The sequence below is a fragment of the Oryzias latipes genome, chromosome 2, assembly GCF_053564925.1.
Source record: "Oryzias latipes strain Hd-rR chromosome 2, Olatipes_Hd-rR_3.1".
Taxonomy (NCBI): Eukaryota; Metazoa; Chordata; class Actinopteri; order Beloniformes; family Adrianichthyidae; genus Oryzias; species Oryzias latipes.
In genome coordinates, this window is record NC_136238.1 from 22,238,559 (window position 1) to 22,251,006 (window position 12,448).

General features: G+C 44.4%; 1 protein-coding gene across 2 annotated transcripts in view; it reads right to left on the reverse strand.

The window, feature by feature from the left end:
- The window catches only part of LOC144986480 (NACHT, LRR and PYD domains-containing protein 12-like), a 171,154-nt gene that overhangs the window by 14,267 nt on the left and 144,439 nt on the right, over positions 1 to 12,448 (reverse strand). The gene's annotated exons all lie outside the window — the stretch shown is intronic.

Sequence of the window (12,448 nt, forward strand, 5' to 3'; positions counted from 1 at the left end):
CCTTCCATAGGACAATCTTAAACACAATTTGATGGAATCCGACACAAAATCAAGAGAACAAAGATGGTTTAAACCCCCCTGCAGAAGTAGCTGATTCATGGGGGCTCCTGAAAAAAAGAACATTGAAGAATTTTCCAACAGCAAAGCTAAATTAAAGTTGCAAGCACTGCAATCTTCCAGTTGGACAAACTGCTGCTGGTTTTTAATGTAACTGTTTAACCAGTTTAATGCCAGACCTCTTATTCCATATTTTTCCAGTTTGTTTATTAAAATGTTACGATCAAAAGTGTCAAAAGCCTTTTTCAGATCGATGACCAATGTCACTGTGAACTCTTTATTATCTGTGCCCTTTATTATTTATTCAGTTAGTTGCGTAATTGCTATGGATGTTGATCTGTTTTTTCTGAAACCATATTTGTCGTCGGATGTTAGTTTAAGATTTTCAACAAATTTTCCGGCCTTGTGAGAAATTCTTTTTCGAGTATTTTTGAAAATTGGCAGAGTAAAGCTATTTTTAGCTTTTACTTTAGCTAAATGGATGGTGGAATGTGAAAAGAAGGAGGAGGAGCGCCCAGCCACCCCCACACCCAGACCCCCGCCGCAGCAGCAGCGGCAGCCGGAATTCCCCCAACGCCATACGGGAACAGGCAGGGAACAACCGCCCCCCGGGCGACCAAGACCGCCACCCAGGCCAGGGCCAGCAGGACCGCCGCGAGGCCCCCAGAGCCAGAGAGCAGGGAGGCACGGAGGGAAAGAGAGCGCCGCCCCAGCCCAGCCAGGAAAGCAGCCCCCCCGCCGCGCCAGAAGAGCCCAACGCAGGGCCCCACCGGAGAGGGACGCCCACAGCCCCAGACGAGCACCCCACCACCACCCAGGAGTTCCGGGCATCCCCCCGCCCCGACCCCAGGTACGAGCCAGGACCCCCCAAGGGAGACCCGCTCCGCACTCCAGGCAGCCACCCACCCGGCCCACGGTTGGTCCAGGTAGGAGCAAGGCAGGGGCCCGCCGCCCCCGCCCAGGAGGGGGGAACCCCGGGGAAAAAAGGGCGGCCCACAAGGGGTGTTACAAATATGGCCCGACCAGGCTCGGCCATGTTGGAAGTTTGGCGGGGCCCAGCGCCCAGGGGCAAGGACCAGGACCCACCCCCCAGGGACACGAACACCCCCGGCTCAGGTGTAATATGAACCCCCCCACCGTGCGGAGAGAGCACCGCCGGGCCCAGGGAGCCGGCACCCAAGGGACACGGCCGCCATCCCCAAAGGGGCCCGCACCCCCCACCAGGGAAGGGGTAGGGGACAGATGGACCCAGGTCCCACCTTCCTTGTAAAATGTGTGTGTGTGTATGGGTATTTGAGAGGGTGTTTGTGTGCATGTGTGTGTGTTTATGTTTGAATGTATATATTGAAGGGGGAGGGGTGTGTGTACTAAGGGGGGTGCAGTTAAAATTGGCGAGTAGGGCACTAAGGGGACATCTCCTGATTACTCACAGTGATATCCCCTCACCCTCCACACCAAGGGGCCCTAAATGTCTAAGGTGCGGTTAAAATTGGCGGGTAGGGTGCCAGGAGGACATCTGCTGCTTGCTTGCAGTGATGTCCAAGCACCCCCCCTACCAAGGGCCCTACATGTCTAAGGTGCAAATAAAACCGAAAGAGGGGGGGCCCACTCCATACGGCAACCATAGGAGGGGGGCCACTGCCAAGTAGTAGTAGTAGTAGCCCCCCCCCCCCAAGGCGCATCGCAGGCTAGACCCCCCACCCCCTCACCCTAATATGAGGTTATATGAGGAAGGGGGTAAGTTGGGGACAGCTGGTAGACTGTCCCCCGGTGGTCAAACAGCCGTCCCCCAGCCGTCCCCCCAGCAAAGGGGCCAGGGCCACCCAGCCCAGGGGCCCCACCCCCGGAGGCGCCGACACCCCAGGCCCGGCACCACCCACCCCACACAGAGAGAGAGGAGCCAGAAACCGTCGCCCCCCCCGGAGCAAGCCCAGGCCCCCACCCCCAGACGCCGGCCCTAGAGGAGCTCTGGTCAGGCCTCGACGGGACCGAGGAGGCCAACCGGCCGAGGCAACCACTGATTGCCTCAGCGGAGACCCCGACCCGTTAGCCCCCCCGACCCGTACCAATAATGGGCCCCCCCTCCCCCCCAGAACGCCCCCCCACAGGACAGGGCCGACAAGCCCCCCACCCCACCCCAGACCCCGCAGCCGAAGCGGGTGACACCCAGAGCGACCGGGGGCCCCGAGAGGGTTGTCCCGTCCCGTCCCAGAGCCAGGGAAGGGCCGATCCCAGCCCCAGGTGCAGATGGGCAGCCCATCCGGCGCCGCTGCCCCCCCCCCCCCCCCCCCCCCCCCCGAGCAGGGCCCCCCGCCAACCCCCCCCAAATGTCTGAGTTACTGAGACCCATCTTGAACATCCTCTGTCCAGTGTAGTAAATTCTGTGAAGAGTTTTGAGATGGATTAGCTGCAGATTTGGACTTTTTGTCAGTTTAAAGGTGTTTAGACAGAGTTCTGACCAGAAGCTTTCATCTGTGCTGATGCTCAAATCTGCATCCCATTTTTTTGTTGGAAGGGCAATATTGTTATCTAAATTACATAAAAGTTTGTATATTTTGGAGAGAGTTCTATTCATTGAAAAATTAATCAGAGTGGTAACTACATCTGGTAGCTTTAAATCGTCGTCTTTGAATTTATACTTTTTAGTAATACTTGATTTAAGTTGCTGATATTCCAAGAAGTTATTTATTCCATATTTGTCTTGAAGTTCCTGGGGAGTTATGAATCTTCTATCAATAATTACGTGCTCTAGTTGTTTTATGCCCCCTGCTTGCCAAGCTGGGAAGTGAATCATTTTTTTGTTAATAAGGATGTCCGGGTTGTTCCAGATGGGTGTCATTTTGCACGGTTGAATTGATGATTTTGATATTTTGAGAAATTCCCACCAGGCTGTTAAAGTGGCATTTATATTAATGCTTTTGAAACAATCCTGTTTTTTAACTGTTTGGCTAATAAATGGTAGCTGTGACAGGTTGATCTTTCCACATAACGCCTGTTCCAAGTCTAACCATGAGTTGGTTTCTGGATTATTTTTTAACCATTTTAAGATATATTGTAATCTATTTGCAAGAAAGTATTTGTGGAAGTTAGGTAATTCTAATCCTCCACAGCTTTTTGCAGATTTTAAAGTTTTTAGACTAATTCTTGCAGGTTTGTTGTTCCATAGAAAGCTGGATATGGATGAGTCTAATGTTTTGAACCATTTTAATGGCGGTTGTGTGGGAATCATTGAGAAGAGATAATTAACCTTGGGTAAGATTTTCATTTTAACCGTGGCTACCTTGCCCATAAGGGACAGAGGCAGGTTGGTCCAGCGTGTTAGATCGTCCTGTATGCTTTTCAGTAATGGGGTGTGGTTTAGCTGCACCAGTTCTGATAGTTTGGGGGAAAAGTAGATACCCAGATATTTGATATTTCCTGTTTTAACTGGAATTGTGAGTCTTTGTTCCATATTCCTGTTGAGTGGTAATAAAACAGACTTATTCCAATTAATGTAATAGTCTGATATGGAGGAGAATTCATTTATGATCATTGCTGTTTCATTTACAGAATGTAAATTCCTTAAAAACAGTAATATGTCATCCGCATAAAGACTAATTTTATGATGGCTGTGTTTGGTTTTTATTCCTATAATGCTCTCATTCTGTCTTATTGCTGCAGCTAAAGGCTCAATGAATATAGCAAAAAGAGAAGGAGAGAGTGGGCAGCCCTGTCTGGTTCCTCTTCCAAGAAAAAACCTGTTTGAAGTCTGTTTATTAGTTCTAACTGATGCATTGGGGTTGTGATATAATATTTTGATCCAATTGATGAATGCTTTTCCAAAACCAAACTTATGGAGGGCATCAATAAGGAACTTCCAATTTACTCTGTCAAAGGCTTTTTCAGCATCCAGCCATAGTACCGTCATTTCCTGGTTTTCAATGGTGGCAAAGTCTATTATATTAACTAGTCTACGGACATTATCATCCGAGTGTCTGCCTTTGATGAATCCAGTCTGGTCGAAGTGAATTATGTGAGGAGTGATTATTTCTATTCTCTGTGCTAGTGCTTTGCAGATAATTTTTACATCTGCATTGATTAAAGAAATAGGGCGATAGCTTGAAGGACTAGTGGGATCTTTCTCTGGTTTTAGAAGAAGAATTATGTTGGCTGAGTTCATGTTAGGTGGCATTGATTGGCTCTCATTAATAGATGTGACCGTTTTATAAAATGTTTGTGCCAGTTGTTCCCAGAATTCTGTGACTTTTGTCTTGGCACGAAGACGGGCTAAACTATAGAGCTTGCCATCTGACCTGGTGTGGATGTAGACACCCTCGCTGCAGTCCTTGAAGGCGTATTGAAGGAGCATGGAGAAGAAGATGCCGAAGAGTGTTGGCACGAGGACACAGCCCTGCTTTACTCCACTGCTGACGTGGAAGGCCGCAGATGCTTCACCATTATAGCAGACTGTGCTGTGCATGTTCTCGGGGAAGGATATGACCACTGCAAGCAGGTGCGGGGGGCAACCAATCTTTCGCAGCAAACTGAAGAGTCAGCTTCGGCTGACCAAATCGAATGCCTTTATGAGGACGATAAGGGCGATGTAGAGCGGCATGATGTGCTCCTGGAACTTCTCCTACAGCTGGCAAGGGGAGATCATGTCTACAGTAGATCAACCAGTCCTGAAGCCACACTGGGACTCTGAGCAAACGTGGGAGGCAAGAGGCTGCAGGCGGACTAGGGCGGCGCGGGCGAACACTTTGCCGACAATGCTGAGGAGGGAAATGCCGCGGTAGTTGTCGGAATCGCTCCTGTCACCTTTGTTCTTGTACAAAGTGATGACATTGGCGTCTCGCATGTCCTGAGGGATGTAGCCCTCATCCCAGCAGAGGCAGAGGAGGTCGTAGAGTGGGTGAAGCAGGGCTGATTTCCCGCTTTTTAGGATCTCTCTCGGGGGGGATTCTGTCGCTCCCAGGTGCCTTCCCACAGGCAAGACCGTCGATGGCTTTGCTGAGTTCTTCCACAGTTGGTGGGGCGTCTAGCTCCTCTATGACTGGCAGGTCCGGGATGGAGTTAAGAGCTTTGTCAGTTACTATGTTTTGCGTTGCGTACAGCTTGAGATGGTGTTCTATACATCAGTCCATCTGCTTACCCTGGTTGGTGATCACTTGGCCCATTTTGGACTTGAGTGGCGCAGTCTTGGAGAGGGTTGGATCTATTGCCTTCTCAATGCCCTCATACATTTCTCTTGCGTTGGCTGTCTCTGCAGCTGACTGTATACTGCTGCAGAGGTTCAGCCAGTAGGTGTTGGTGCAGTGGTGGGCGGTCTGCTGGGCTTTGTTCCTGGCAGTCCATAGGGCTTGTAGTGTACTTGGGCTGGGCTTGGCCTTGTAAGCCAGAAGGGCTTTTCTTTTTGCCTCTGTAACAGGCTCCATTTCCTCCCAGTGGGCCTCGTACCAATCAGCATTCTTCCGCTTTTTTTCCCTTTTTTTCCTTTTAAATATTTTACGGCACTGGAGGACTGGTGGAAGGTGCAGTTAGTGCTGATGAGGTAGATGACCTGTGTATGTCAGGGATCAGCCGAGCAGGAGGACAACGGGGCAAAAAGAGGTGAGTGGGGGCAGGGCCGGGAGAGAGTTCAGCTTCCTGACAGCCTGGAAGAGAAAACTGTCTCTTAGTCTGCTGGTCCTGGCCTGAAGGCTGCGTAGTCTCCTCCCGGATGGCAGCAGACTGAAGGAGCTGTGGGATGGATGGGTGGGGTCATCTGCAATGCAGAGGGCTTTCCGGGTGAGGCGGGTGTTGTATATATCCTGGAGGGAGGGAAGGGGGGCACCGATGATCCTCTCAGCTGCCCTCACGATGCGTTGGAGGGACTTCTGGCAGGACGCGTTGCAGGCGTCATACCACACAGTGATGCAGCTGGTGAGGATGCTCTCCACGGCGCCTCTGTAAAACATGTGCATGATGGGAGGAGGGACTTTTGCTTTCTTTAGTTTTCGGAGGAAGTGGAGACGCTGCTGTGTTTTCCCAGCCAGTGATGCGATGTTCTCCATCCAGGAGAGGTTGTCTGTAATGTGCACACCCAGTAACTTGGTGCTGCTCACTCTTCCCACAGTTGGAAACAAGCAAATGTTGGACATGTTAGGTTTGGAGTAGGCTGGACCCAATAACTATCACAGACAGGGACTCAGTTTGATTTGGTGAAATTTATTTTAGGATGAAGAGGGGTTTAGCTTTGGTTCTTGTGGCTTTGGTTCTTTGGGTCAGTGATCCTGATCCATGACTTCAGCTCTGAATGAAGAGTGAGAAGCTGCTGGGAGCTTTGATGGATGATGTGATGATGTTTGTGGATGAAAAGGTGAGGATGTTTGTGGAGGATGTGTCTGTCAGAGCAGCATCCAGCTGCAGCATGACTCTGTCACTGTCTGCTCACAAACATCAGCCGCTGGACTCTCAGCTGGATCTGCTGAAACACAGCAGGACTCAGAGTGCATGTGAGCGTGCACGGCTGCTTCTGCTGCACTAGATTTAAACGAGTCTGTTGGAGCAAAGACACAAAGAAGAGCTGATGGCTGCAAGCAGAACTTTGTGGAGAACAAATGTCAGCAGACAACTTTGAAACAAGCAGCTGCAGGAAGAAAAGAAGAAGTTCTTCTGCAGATATTTGAAGAGAACAAGCAGCTGCAGGAAGAAAAGAAGAAGTTCTTCTGCAGATCTTTGAAGAGAACAAGCAGCTGCAGGAAGATGCTGCTGCAGATCAGAATCTGGACATTTCTGCTCACTGTGGATCAACACAACTTTGTCATCATATTGATCTGAACACAACTGAAACATGGAGTCTGACCTCAGAGTCTGCAGTCTGCAGACTCTCCAGAAAACCACACAGATGAAGAACTCCTGAATCCTGCAGGTTCTGGTTCCAGCTCAGGTCCAGTTCTGTCAGATTGGACGGGTTTTTCTTCAGAGCTGAGCCCAGAGCTTCAAAGCTGATCTTTGACAAACTGCATCTCTCTGACCTGCAATCAGACAGAAAAGTGTGTTCAGGAGCAGTGATGCAGCTTGAAGTCCAGGAAATTGGTAAATTCAGTCAGGTGGGACCCGCCTTGATGACAGACTGACAGATATATTTTCAATGTTTTGCAATTTCTATTGGATTTTGACCCAAATACATGATGGTAAATTAAAATACAATAGATTTTAAATTACTTTATACTGAAGTTTAAACAGACAAGGAATTGAAATGTCATTTATTATCATTACTTATTAATTACTAAATACATTTTCAAAATGCACGGCAGAAATACAGATCGGACTGACATTAGGAAAATGAATTTTCATTTGAATTATGGAACCAAAAGAACATGACAATTTAAAATCCTTTTGATTTTACTTTCATTTAAAGCTTGGATTTCAAAATACTATTTCTAAATCTTGAATCCTAAACTGTACATCATCATATTGCAAAGTGAAAAAAAAACCTTCCATAGGACAATCTTAAACACAATTTGATGGAATCCGACACAAAATCAAGAGAACAAAGATGGTTTAAACCCCCCTGCAGAAGTAGCTGATTCATGGGGGCTCCTGAAAAAAAGAACATTGAAGAATTTTCCAACAGCAAAGCTAAATTAAAGTTGCAAGCACTGCAATCTTCCAGTTGGACAAACTGCTGCTGGTTTTTAATGTAACTGTTTAACCAGTTTAATGCCAGACCTCTTATTCCATATTTTTCCAGTTTGTTTATTAAAATGTTACGATCAAAAGTGTCAAAAGCCTTTTTCAGATCGATGACCAATGTCACTGTGAACTCTTTATTATCTGTGCCCTTTATTATTTATTCAGTTAGTTGCGTAATTGCTATGGATGTTGATCTGTTTTTTCTGAAACCATATTTGTCGTCGGATGTTAGTTTAAGATTTTCAACAAATTTTCCGGCCTTGTGAGAAATTCTTTTTCGAGTATTTTTGAAAATTGGCAGAGTAAAGCTATTTTTAGCTTTTACTTTAGCTTTTTTGTGGAAATGTTTCTGTTTGAAAGGATTAATTGCAAATATAAGTTAGCGGGTCAACAATGAAATAACCATCATATTAATTCCGTTATAGTCTGATGTTTTGGTTTTAAATTATTTGATGATTTTTTTAATTTGACACTGTTCAATACTTTCAAAATGTCTTTAGTGTTTGATTTATTTTTTTCTAATATTTCTGTATAATAGTCTTTTTTGCAAGTTTTCATGATACTGGTTTATTTGTTTTTATATTTTTTGTATCGCCATTCCGTTTTAACACGGGGGTATTCCAGAAAGAAAGATTAAACAACCCTGACTTTAAGCCTGAACTCTGGCTGAAATCCGCCTGAACTTGCTTACTCTGGGTATGTCGGTTCCAAAAGACCGGATATGAGTTGGCGTAATTACACTCGACTTGGTAACTCTGGGTCAATGCACGTGCACAGCAAGTACATAAAGACATTCTCAATAGATCGCCGATATTCCGAGTCACCATGGAAACGTGTGGAGAACAAAAGAGAGCGCTATACTTCAGTGAGACAGAGTCAGAGATTTTACTGGCGGCGTATGAAGATTATACGCCCATCAAAAAAATAATACGGCTGCATAAGCAAAAGAAAGAGTTTCTGCTTGGAGAAAAATAACAGACAGAGTAAATGCACGAGTTTCTGATCTTATTTCCAATTACATTGTGATGTATATATGTACAACTTATAAACCTTAAATGAATTAAATCAAATGGTAACAAGTAATTGAGTTAAATTTTTTCAACCTAATTTCTTATGTCTATCCAACTCAATAGTTGTTTTCTACAACTCAAATTTACATATTTATCTAACTAAATGTTATATTACTACAATTTAGTTAAATGTTTTTCCATATCAATTTATTGTACCGCTTGAACTCTAATATGTCTAAGTTTGAGCCTGCAGATTTTACCATTTTTAGAAAATTAAAAGAAATGATACAATGTGGATTAACAATATATACCATGTATTTAATGTATCATCACTCTGACCGAAACTTCAATTCTCTTATTGATGCACTAAGGGTGCTAAATAACCTCATCATCCTCTCCCTACCTCTCACTCATGGTGCAGAAAGAATTCAACATAACAGGGTAAAATAACTCTGCAAAACACAGTAAAACAGCTAAACAACTAAACATATTTAGACAAAAACCTACACTTGTACCCAAATCCGTCCAGACAGGCAAAGGGAATGGTATCCCACAATTCCTTGCGCTGCCAATCTAACAGCAGCAGCAAAATTACACCTACTTAATTGAATTAATTTGAATAAAAGTAAAATAAATATCTGATAACTATGTGTTATTTTTAAGTTGAATCAACTAAAGAAAATTATCTATCTTAACTGAAGCAAATAACTAAGTTAGATCAAAGTAAAAAAGTTTATCTTTCCAACATCCATACATGGTCTTATCATCCTCTCACGGTGGAAAAAGTATTATCTGAGCTTCCTCATCCACTAAATCATCTTCAAATGGACACGCCAAAATGCTTCACCTCTCTGAAAACAAACTAACCTTCAACTAAACCTGCTCCAGACCAGGTTATGTTCAGAGCATCAGTTGCTATGGGAACTAAGCATACCCTGGAACATACCTCCATTTTTGGAACCGAAAGCTGAGGTCATACGCTTCCTTAGCCTCAAACTTACCGTGGTAACTAGCATAACCTGCTTTCTGGAATACCCCCAGTTCTATTTTTTAAGAGCAGCCGGAGTTATAGCTTTGTGTTTGCAGACAAGGGGGTGGTGCTTTGTTACGTGTTTGTTACGGGTGCTTTGTTAGGCTTCCGTCCCGCCGCTCTTTGAAACTTTTCAAACAATCACCTGGATTTCTGTTTCCAGTCGTGTCCCAAAAAAATAAAAGCTGATGTTAGTCACACATATTTACGTGCAGCCAAGATGCAGATTGCGGCATTTCCCGCATGGATTTTGTGTTCATCAAACAAGGCTAATATTGTTAGCGCGTGTTAGCCCACTCATAACCCTGGCTTCTTTCGGCTATGTTCTTACACAAAAAAAAGCACTGACCACACAGATTAAAAATAAAATGATTGTCATGGTTTGAGTTTGTTTTGTCTCTGGTTTTGTTTTAGTTCTTGTTCTGTCTTGTTTGGTTCTGTTTCCTGTTTTATTTTGAAAGGGTTCCTGTCTTGTCTTGTCTTGAGTTGTACTTCCTTGGTCCCCATCTGCCCTGATCGTGTTCACCTGTGTCTTGTCTGCCCTGTCTGTATATAAGTCTTGTCTCTGCCTTCCTCTTGTGCTGGTCCATTAACGTCTCTTAACGTCTTCATGCCTCGTCGTCCTGTCATGCCATGTTCTATGTTCCATGCCACGGCACAGTGAGTTTTTGTTTTGTTTTTTGTTATCCTGCTCTGCAGCACTTTTTGTTAAAATTAAACCCCTTGCCCTGGAACCGTTTGCCTCTGTCTCTGCATTTCTGGGTCCTTCACGCTACCACAGCCCCCCTACATGACAATGATAAGCGAACAGGTGCTTCATAACATTCATAACATTATTAAAAGCATGTTTAGAAGATCATCTCGTATATTACCAAGCTGCCAGATGTCTATGTATGTTGCATCTCGGTTTGTTTACAGCGGGACTCATTTCCTCTTCCGGTATTTTCACCACTGCACATACCTAAATGTTTCATTCCGACCGAAAGTGTGACCATGTGAACGTTTGTTATAATCGGAAAAAGTTTTTTTGGGCCCACGTACACGGTTGAATTTTAATCCGACCATTGATCCGATCAAGATGTTTTGCCCATGTAACCGCGGCTATTATCTATCATGGTCGCTCTATTTGTTGTTCTTCTTCACGGTTTGTTAAATTAATGGATACAGGCTTAAAGTGAACTTTCTATGCGTGAAATCTTCTGTCTTGGTGTGATTGTTTGGGTTCAACAAATCTATGTTAAAATCGCCACTAAGAAATATGACCCTATTGGAGATATTTTTGGAGATGTTTTCAACAGTTCAACATGTTACTCTGTTTCTGCATACTAATCTCTATTGATATATATTCCGCAACATCATTAATACAGCCCGACATTGTCTCCACAACTTTGTGTTTAAGACTGTAGTGTATCTAAAGAGCCCCCCCCCCCGGCTTGCTTATTTGTCCTGTTCACATAGTGAAAGTCCTTTTTTGCCTTAAGCCAGGTCTCTGATATTACAATTATTATGAAAGTTTTGGTAAATTGGTGTATTCTTCAATTGCTTGGTGATTTGCATATGAGCTTCTGCTGATAAAATGTATGATTGAGAGTTTGTGATTAGGATTTGCCTTTCTATTGTTTTCTTCCTCAGCATAAAAACTGCAGTGGATCTTCACAAAGTCAAAGAAATTGATATCTGGGTTAATGTCTACGTCCATAGTTATTTAGAGATGTGTGCGCGGTGGACTACACTGTTGTGTCTCAAAATTGATCCAGTTAATCCATTTCTTTGATTGCAATGACTTTTCCCTGTTTAGGTGGGCCGTTTAGTTTGATGAAAACTTTGCAGTTTGTTGTTCATGTCTATTGTATGTTTTTTTTCTTTTCTGAGTAACCGTGCTTTCCAAATAATGTCAGAATTCTTCGTGGTTAGATGTTAATACATGTAGACGTTGTTCCTTTTAGTCTTCTTTCTTGCTTTAGGAGAAATTTGTTATGTTTTCTATTTTAAAACTGCATTATTATTGCTGAGGGTTTATTTTTCATTTTCCTTGGTAGGGCATGGCAAACTTCGATGTCATGGCTGTTGACGGCAATTCCCACTTCTGTTTGTACCCCATAATCTGCTGGCTAATTGCCCTGGCATAGGAAGACTGTTTGATTACAAGACCACTAATAACGACGATCAGCATCGTCAACTGAATCAGAAAAAAACTTTGGTTATGATGCTAATTATGCTAACTATGCTAGTTATGCTAATGTAGCTAAAATTGCTAGCATTGCAATCAGCATAAACTTAACATACTCAAAATAACACATAGTTTAAGATTATCATATCAGTGGGAGCTACATGTGATAAGTTGATAGAAAATCTGCTTTTTTCAAAAGTGCAGCTCTTCTGTTGATTTTATCTCCATAGCAACCATTTTATGTTTTGGTCACCTGGAGTTAATGAACGGTCAAAAGGCATGCACGGCTGCTTCTTCTGCACTTGTTTTAAAGGGGTCTGCTGAGCCAAAGCAAAAAAGTGATTATGAGGAAAAGGGTAAGTCTGGGACAACTGCTAACAGGCAACCAGTTGGTGAAACAACCAACCTGAGCATTGGGCTCAGGTCTCCCCAGCCCAGGGGTCATATCACTTAAAGAGTTGACCCCCAGGCCTCACTGCCCCAACCCCCCTACACATAGAGAGAGGAGCCAAGAAAGCCCAGGAC